The 6860-nt window shown below is 47.6% G+C and overlaps 1 protein-coding gene across 2 annotated transcripts in view; it reads right to left on the bottom strand.

Annotated features, from left to right (window-relative positions):
- Positions 1–6471, bottom strand: part of UAP1 (UDP-N-acetylglucosamine pyrophosphorylase 1) — a 36352-nt gene extending 29881 nt beyond the window's left edge. For both annotated transcript variants that reach the window (XM_006763171.2, XM_006763172.2), the window contains exon 1: positions 6461–6471. The gene's annotated coding sequence lies outside the window, so the exon portion shown is untranslated. The remainder of the gene's footprint in view (positions 1–6460) is intronic.
- Positions 6472–6860: the final 389 nt, after the last annotated feature.

Raw genomic sequence — 6860 nt, 5'->3', positions numbered from 1 at the left:
GTGGCATGTTTGTAACTGTGCACCGCTGCCTGTCCCGGCCTCCTGGGCAGGGGCGCTGCCGGCTGCTGGCTCAGCACGGGCCCGCAGAAGCGCGTTACCTTTGGGGCTGGGTTGCACCGCGCGCCGTTTTGCAAGAAGTCCAGGACGCTGATTAATTCTACACAAAGAACCCGGGCACGGGAAATTCTTAGGTGAAACAGGCCCGTATTCACTGTCAATTGCAAAACCACCCACTTCATCCAAGAAACAGGAACATCCGCCCTGGCCTGGCAGGTCAGTGGTTGGAGGGTCCTGCCTCGGACCCAGGGCTGCCGGTGGAGTCCTAGTCAGGGCGCACACCCAGGTGGTGGGTTGAGTTCCCCCTGGGGGCATACAGGAAGCAGCCAACCAATGTTTCTCTCACATCATGTTTCTCCCCCCTTCCTCCCTCTCTCTCAAAATCAGTAAAAACATATCCTTGGGTAAGGATTTTTAAAAAAACAAACAGAAAAATTAACACTGGGTGAGTAAGCTGGTAAGTTTATATTCAGGAAATTGAACACGCTCATCTCTCACGATCCCAGACCTTGACACATTTATCTGGCAAATGGAGGGGTTGAGAGCAGGATCTGCAGAGCTCCAGCCTCCGTACTGCTGCGATCCCTGGCAGGTTAATTAACCCTTGTGCATTAATTTTCTCATCTATAAAATAAAAGCAAAAACAAACTGTGAGGATTAAACCAGGAAACACAAATAAAGAATACAGAACAGAGTAAATACTAAATAAATCTTAACTTTTGATGTTTGAGTGCTTCCTCTTGGGTCAGGCACCGGTCTAGCTCCCGGACACCTGGGTACCCGCACCACCCTCTGGATCCCGGATCCAGGAGCAGCCCTTCTCTCACACCTCCCAGGATAACTGGGAAGAACAGCCACTCTGCGAATGATGCCCAGGTACCATGCGGACAGACCTAGAAGCCTGCCCGCAACGTCACTGACCACTGTCACTTTCGATGCAGGGAAGAGTTTAGACAGTTGCTTTCTAAAAAATATGCTGATTGTTACTCTTCCTACTCCTTGAGAAAGGTATTCATGAGGGCTTAGAAAAATGAAAACTGGGAAACATTTGAAACCAAAGTTCAACCCTTACAAGATGTGTCACTTAACCTTGCTAAACCCCAATTGCCTCCTTTAGAAAGTGAGAATAATGTCTACTCCACGTGGGTGTAGTAAATGGTTTATGAGAAGGAATTGGTGTAGTGTCTGCAGTGCTATAGGCATTCTATAAATCCTAAAAAACAAACAAATTGTAAGGACAGGGGAAAGGCTTTTCTTTTCCTTTTCTGTGGCCTTTTATAATTTACTAGAGGCTGGTTGCATGAAGATTCGTGCAATAGGCCTTCTTTCCCCTGGCTGCCAGCACCAGTTTTCCTCTGGCACCCGGGACCCAGACCTTCACTCTGGCCACCACCTTCCATCTTCGCTCTGGACACAGTCTTCGCTGCGGCTGGAGCCTTCAGTCTTTGCTCCTCGCTCCGGCCAGAGTCTTCAGTCTCCGACCAGAGCTGCTCCTGTAGCTCCTTCTGGCCCCCACCCTCCCCCTCATAGCTTGATAGCTGCTTCGCCTGCAGACCTCGCCGACGGGATCCTGGGTCCCGGGAGGCCACCTTGCATGCTGACTGGCTTTCCAGCGGCTCCTGGGGTCACACACAGGGGCCTGGATGGCGGCTCCCGTTGTCCCGCCCTGCCTGCAGTATGCAAATTAGCCGCCATCTTTGTTGGTGGTTAATTTGCATACAGCACGGATCAGCCAATGGCAATGGTAGCGAAGGTATGGTTAATTACCATGTTTGTCTATTAGCAGTAATTATGAGAAGCACCTGGTAATAAAACCCCAAGATTGTTGGCTCCTCTGATTCAAACCACTGGGCAGGACAAGATGAGCTACTCTCAAGGCTACATTCTTGTATCCCCTCCTCCCTGGTCTTCTCACAATTTAGGGATAATTTGCACCAGGAATCTCTAGTTCAGTGGTTCTCAACCTTCCCAACGCCGCGACCCTTTAATACAGTTCCTCATGTTGTGGTGACCCCCAACAATAAAATTATTTTTGTTGCTACTTCATAACTGCAATTTTGCTACTGTTATGAATCGTCATGTGAATATCTGATATGCAGGATGTATTTTCATGGTTACAAATTGAACATCATTAAAGCATAGTGATTAATCACAAAAACAACATGTAATTATATGTGTGTTTCCGATGGTGTCAGGCGACCCCTGTGAAAGGGTCGTTCAACCCCCAAAGGGGTCTCGACCCACAGGTTGGCGACCCACAGGTTGAGAACCGCTGCTAGTTAGGAGAAATTTCCCTTTCCCCCACCCCCTCAAGCAAGCCTCTTCTGAACTCTTTATAACTTTTACACTAAGCATGTTTTACAGACTAGAAAAAAAAAACTGATAAGACACCTCCCTGGAACATCTGTCGGACTGTCTCCTAGAAAGCAAACATCCTTTTTAAGACATCCTCTGGTATTTGTTCAATTTTAGGCCAAGCCTTCCTTCTTTCCTTCCACCCAGTAATAGTAGCCATTATTCTTACAAGTGGAAGTCATTTTTTGTTTCCTGTCCTGAGGTGACTATCAGTGCTTGGCCTTTTCGTTTCTTGGGAAGGAAAATAAACTTCCTCTCAGCATCTCTCCTTTCAGTTGTGAATTCTTTCACAGCCCACGTCACTGGCCAAACCCAACACAGATAAAGAGCAGAATTATGATTACAGAGCGTTTAAAAGAAAAAAGGTAAAACTGGGGCCCAGCACAAGTATTTTCAACAAACTTTATAAAATCAAATTTTTACTTTTACCCTTTTTTTCTAATGCTAATGTAAAAACATTCAAACCTGTAAAGAATTTCTGTGAGTTTATTTGAGCCAAACTGTTGACAATTGCCAGGAAGCAGTATCTCAAAGGATTGGGATGATGCTCCAGAGAATGGCGGTTTCTCATCTATTTTTATACATTGCAATCAAAGGAAGGGACCTGGTGGGTTACATGTGTGGACAAAAGGGGCCACATGCTGACCTGACAAGCTCGGGAAGGCCTGCATGACGGTCTTGCAAACTGAGAGACCTAAAGTCACCACAAAGGATGGTCTGAAATTAAACTTTAACGAAAAGCAGTGATGGTGGGTAGTTACGTCCTAGGCCAGTATCTTCACTGATAAGGTCAACCTTTACCTTAACTGAGCCTATTGTCTTTTTGCATCTATGATAACACCCCTGTGAAGTGTCTGGGTAACTTGTAACTTCCCTTTTTCCAGACCCCTCAGGGCACAACAAAATGTGCCTGGGTGCCAGGACAGAGACCACAGATTCCTTCATTGTTATCATGTTAACTGTTCCCAAGCCCACCTAACTATGTGTCTGTCATTTTACTTTTTATCCAATCCCAGAGGCCCCCCTCTCCCCCATTTGCTTTCTCCCGCCTCTCTAATCTATCACCAATAGATTTCATGTCACCCACCTACGTCCCTCCTTTGCCTGCAATGTGTAAACACAGATGTAACCCGCCATTCTCGGGAGCACTATCTCAATCCACTGGGGTTCTGCTTCCCAGCAGTTGTCGACAGTTTGGCTCAAATAAACTCACAAAAATTCTTCACAGGTTTGAATGTTTTTTTACGTTAACACATGAAATCCATTGGTGATAGATAGAGAGGTGGGAGAAAGCACAGCGGAGTGGGGGGTAGGGAGGGGGGAGGCCCCGGGACTGGATAAAAAGTAAAATGACAGACACATACTTAGGTGGGTGCAGGATAGTTAACAGCCAACAATTAACATGATAACAACAACAATGAAGGAATCTGTGGTCTCTGTCCTGGGCTCCCAGCATATTGGGTTGTGCCCTGAGGGGTCCGGGAAAAGGGAAGTTACAAGAGACCCAGACATTTCACAGGGATGTTATCATAGATGCAAAAAGACAGGCTCAGGTAAGGTAAAGGTTGACCTTGTCAGTGAAGATACTGGCCTAGGACGTAACTGCCCACCATCACTGCTTAAAGTTTAATTTCAGACCATCCTTTGTGGTGACTTTAGGTCTCTGAGTTTGCAGACCGGCACGCAGGCCTCCCCTGAGCCGGTCAGGTCAGCATGTGGCCCCTTCCGTCCACACTAGTACCGAAGCCTGAGAAGGGCCTTCAGGTCATCTTGCCAGATAAATACCAGACACTTCTCCCTCTGCGAGTTCTCCACCCTTTGAAAGTTTTTGTCTGTACGGCCTTTCAGGAGCCTGCTGAGGGAGCACAGCCCGAGGCTCCTCTGGCCAGGAAGATATCAACTAAAGCAATCAGAAGGAGAAAGGAGAACCACCCAGACTCCAATGACGCGAGCATGTGCCTGGAGAACTCCAGAGACTCTGAGACGAGCTCAGCTGTGAGGATCAGTGAGGAGTCTCACTCGAAGACTCGGCAGGGCAGCAGGTATACGCAAACTAGACAGCAGGCAGTAGTTGTCACGTACACGAGCAATAACTACTCAGAGAAGACACGATGATAGAGAAAATCCCACTTACAACAGCAAAAAAGAAAATTACATAGTTAGGTATAAATCTAACTCAAAATGTGCAAAACCCATGTGAGGAAAACTGTGAAATGCTCTTACACAAAAGACCACCCTCGTTGATTTATAAATTACACTCCTGGTTAAACTATAAATTTATAAATTAGTCACGTTGATACTAATGTGGTATGGAAAAAGAAACATGAAAGAATGGCTAGGAAAACACTGAAAAAGAGAAGCTACAGTAAGATATTAAAATATGCCACGAAGCTTCTATAATTAAAACTCAGGACCTGCACAGGGATAGACAAACCAGTGAATAGACTAGATGGCCCAAAATAGGCCCAAGGACTGTGTATTAAAGGAGGCAGCTCGGACCAAAAATTCAACTTTTTAATAAATGGAGACAACTGGGTAGCCACTTGGAACAAGATAAAGCCAGACCCATCTTTCACACCATTCACAAGAACAACTTCAAATGCAACAGAGATCTAAGTGTGACACATGGAGTCACACAAGTACTGGAAGAAAACATGGGGTACTAAATACCTGCCAACAAAAAGGAACTGAAATGAACCGACATGGAGCGCCTTTCAGGAAATATTGTTAAAGGAAACAAAGAGCAAGCGAGTATTCATATGGAAGACAGGGAGCTCAGAAAAGGATGCTTACATCTGCTTATGTCTGCTGGCGGGGGCCGAGGGTGGGGGCAGGAAGGACGAACCAGGCACCTCGGTAGCCCCTGAACTTGAGGAAAGGCCAGGCTTTCCCAGAGGTGCTACTGAGCCGAGTCTGCCCAGCTGCAGGCTGGGGTCGAGGCCAGGCCTGAGCTCTCATGAGGTCACTGTTTCCCGGAGACACATGGGTGGAGGGACTGGGCTTGACTGTCTGAGGGGATGATACCTCATTCTCCCAGGAGATGGCCCTGACGTAGCTCGCCACTGCTCCCACACTCCAACTTTCTGTAGTTCAGGGTGTGTTCTGAAATATTGTGAAATAACGAATACACCCTGTGAAATGATTTTTCTTTCACTAAAGTACAGCCCCTTGAAACCGACTATCCAGTAGTCCCTCCTTATATGCAGTTTTGATTTCCACGGTTACTGTCAAAAATATTAAATGGAAAATTCCAGAAATGAATAATTTGTAGTTTTACATCGCGTGCTGTTCTGAGAGCGTGATGAAGTCTTGAGCTGTCCGGCTCGGCCTGCCCAGGACGTGACTTATCCCTTTGTCCCACATGCACGCTGCACATGTTCCCTGCCTGCTAGCCACTTAGTAACCGTCTTGGTTGCATGATCAACTGTGTTAGTATCTTGGAGCTTGTGTTCAAGTCATTGACTTAATAAAGGTCCCACAGAGCAAGAATGGTGACTGCCATTCCGATGGCCACTGGGAGCTGCAGTGCTTCGTCTGGTGAGAGGTCTGTGCCAGAGGAAACAGTCAGTACAGGGCCCCGTCCTACCTGCAGGTCCAGGCACTCACCGGGTCTGGGAGCTATCGCCCATGGACCCGGGGGTCAACTGGAATTTAGGAAAAGCATAAAGAATGGAATGGAATGGACCGGAGAAAGTAGGGAAGTGTGTTGGTGTGCAAGTTACAGAGATAAACCGCCTCCACACTCCCGGCTGAGTATGCCTTTATGGTGAGGGAGAGTGGACTTTAAATTCCATTCCCCAGCCACAGGCTAGTGGCCGTCTGGTCCACCTCCCTCAGTTCACAGATAAGAAAACAGGGTCTCCCCAAAACAAAGGGGTTTGCCTAAGGACAGAACAGGTGTCTGAGAACAGGGCCAGCGCCGACATCAGCGCTGCTGCTGTACAGTCCACAGTGCAGATTCTCTAAGGCCCAGCGGTGCCGTCAGCAGGGGCGATGCCACGGAAGCCGAGCCGCACACTAGCACACCCCCAACCCCTTGCCTGCCTACCTGGCCGCGACCAGCCACAGCATGGCCTCAGCGCTACTTCAAGGCCATGTCTGAGTTTAATGTGCACCTATCCTGTGCCCAACTCAGTCTGAATGCCACACACAGGACTGCTGTTGCAGACACCTCCCATCACCTTTCTTCTCAGTTCCAATCCTATCTAATAAAAGAGAAACATGGTAATTAGCGTACAACCGCTACCCTTCCCATTGGCTAATCAGCGAGATATGCAAATTAACTGCCAGCCAAGATGGCGGCCGGCAGCCAGGCAGCTTGAAACTAACATGAGGCTTGATTGCTTCAGTGACGGAGGACTCCAACATTCCCCACCTGCCGCTGCAGGTCTCTGAGCTGCTAAGAAACATTGTTACAAATATAGAAGCTAAACAAAAACCCAGAAACA

The sequence above is a fragment of the Myotis davidii genome, unplaced genomic scaffold, assembly GCF_000327345.1.
Source record: "Myotis davidii unplaced genomic scaffold, ASM32734v1 scaffold1059, whole genome shotgun sequence".
Taxonomy (NCBI): domain Eukaryota; kingdom Metazoa; phylum Chordata; class Mammalia; order Chiroptera; family Vespertilionidae; genus Myotis; species Myotis davidii.
Note: the sequence above shows the minus strand (reverse complement) of the source record. Positions and strands in the feature narration are given on the sequence as shown.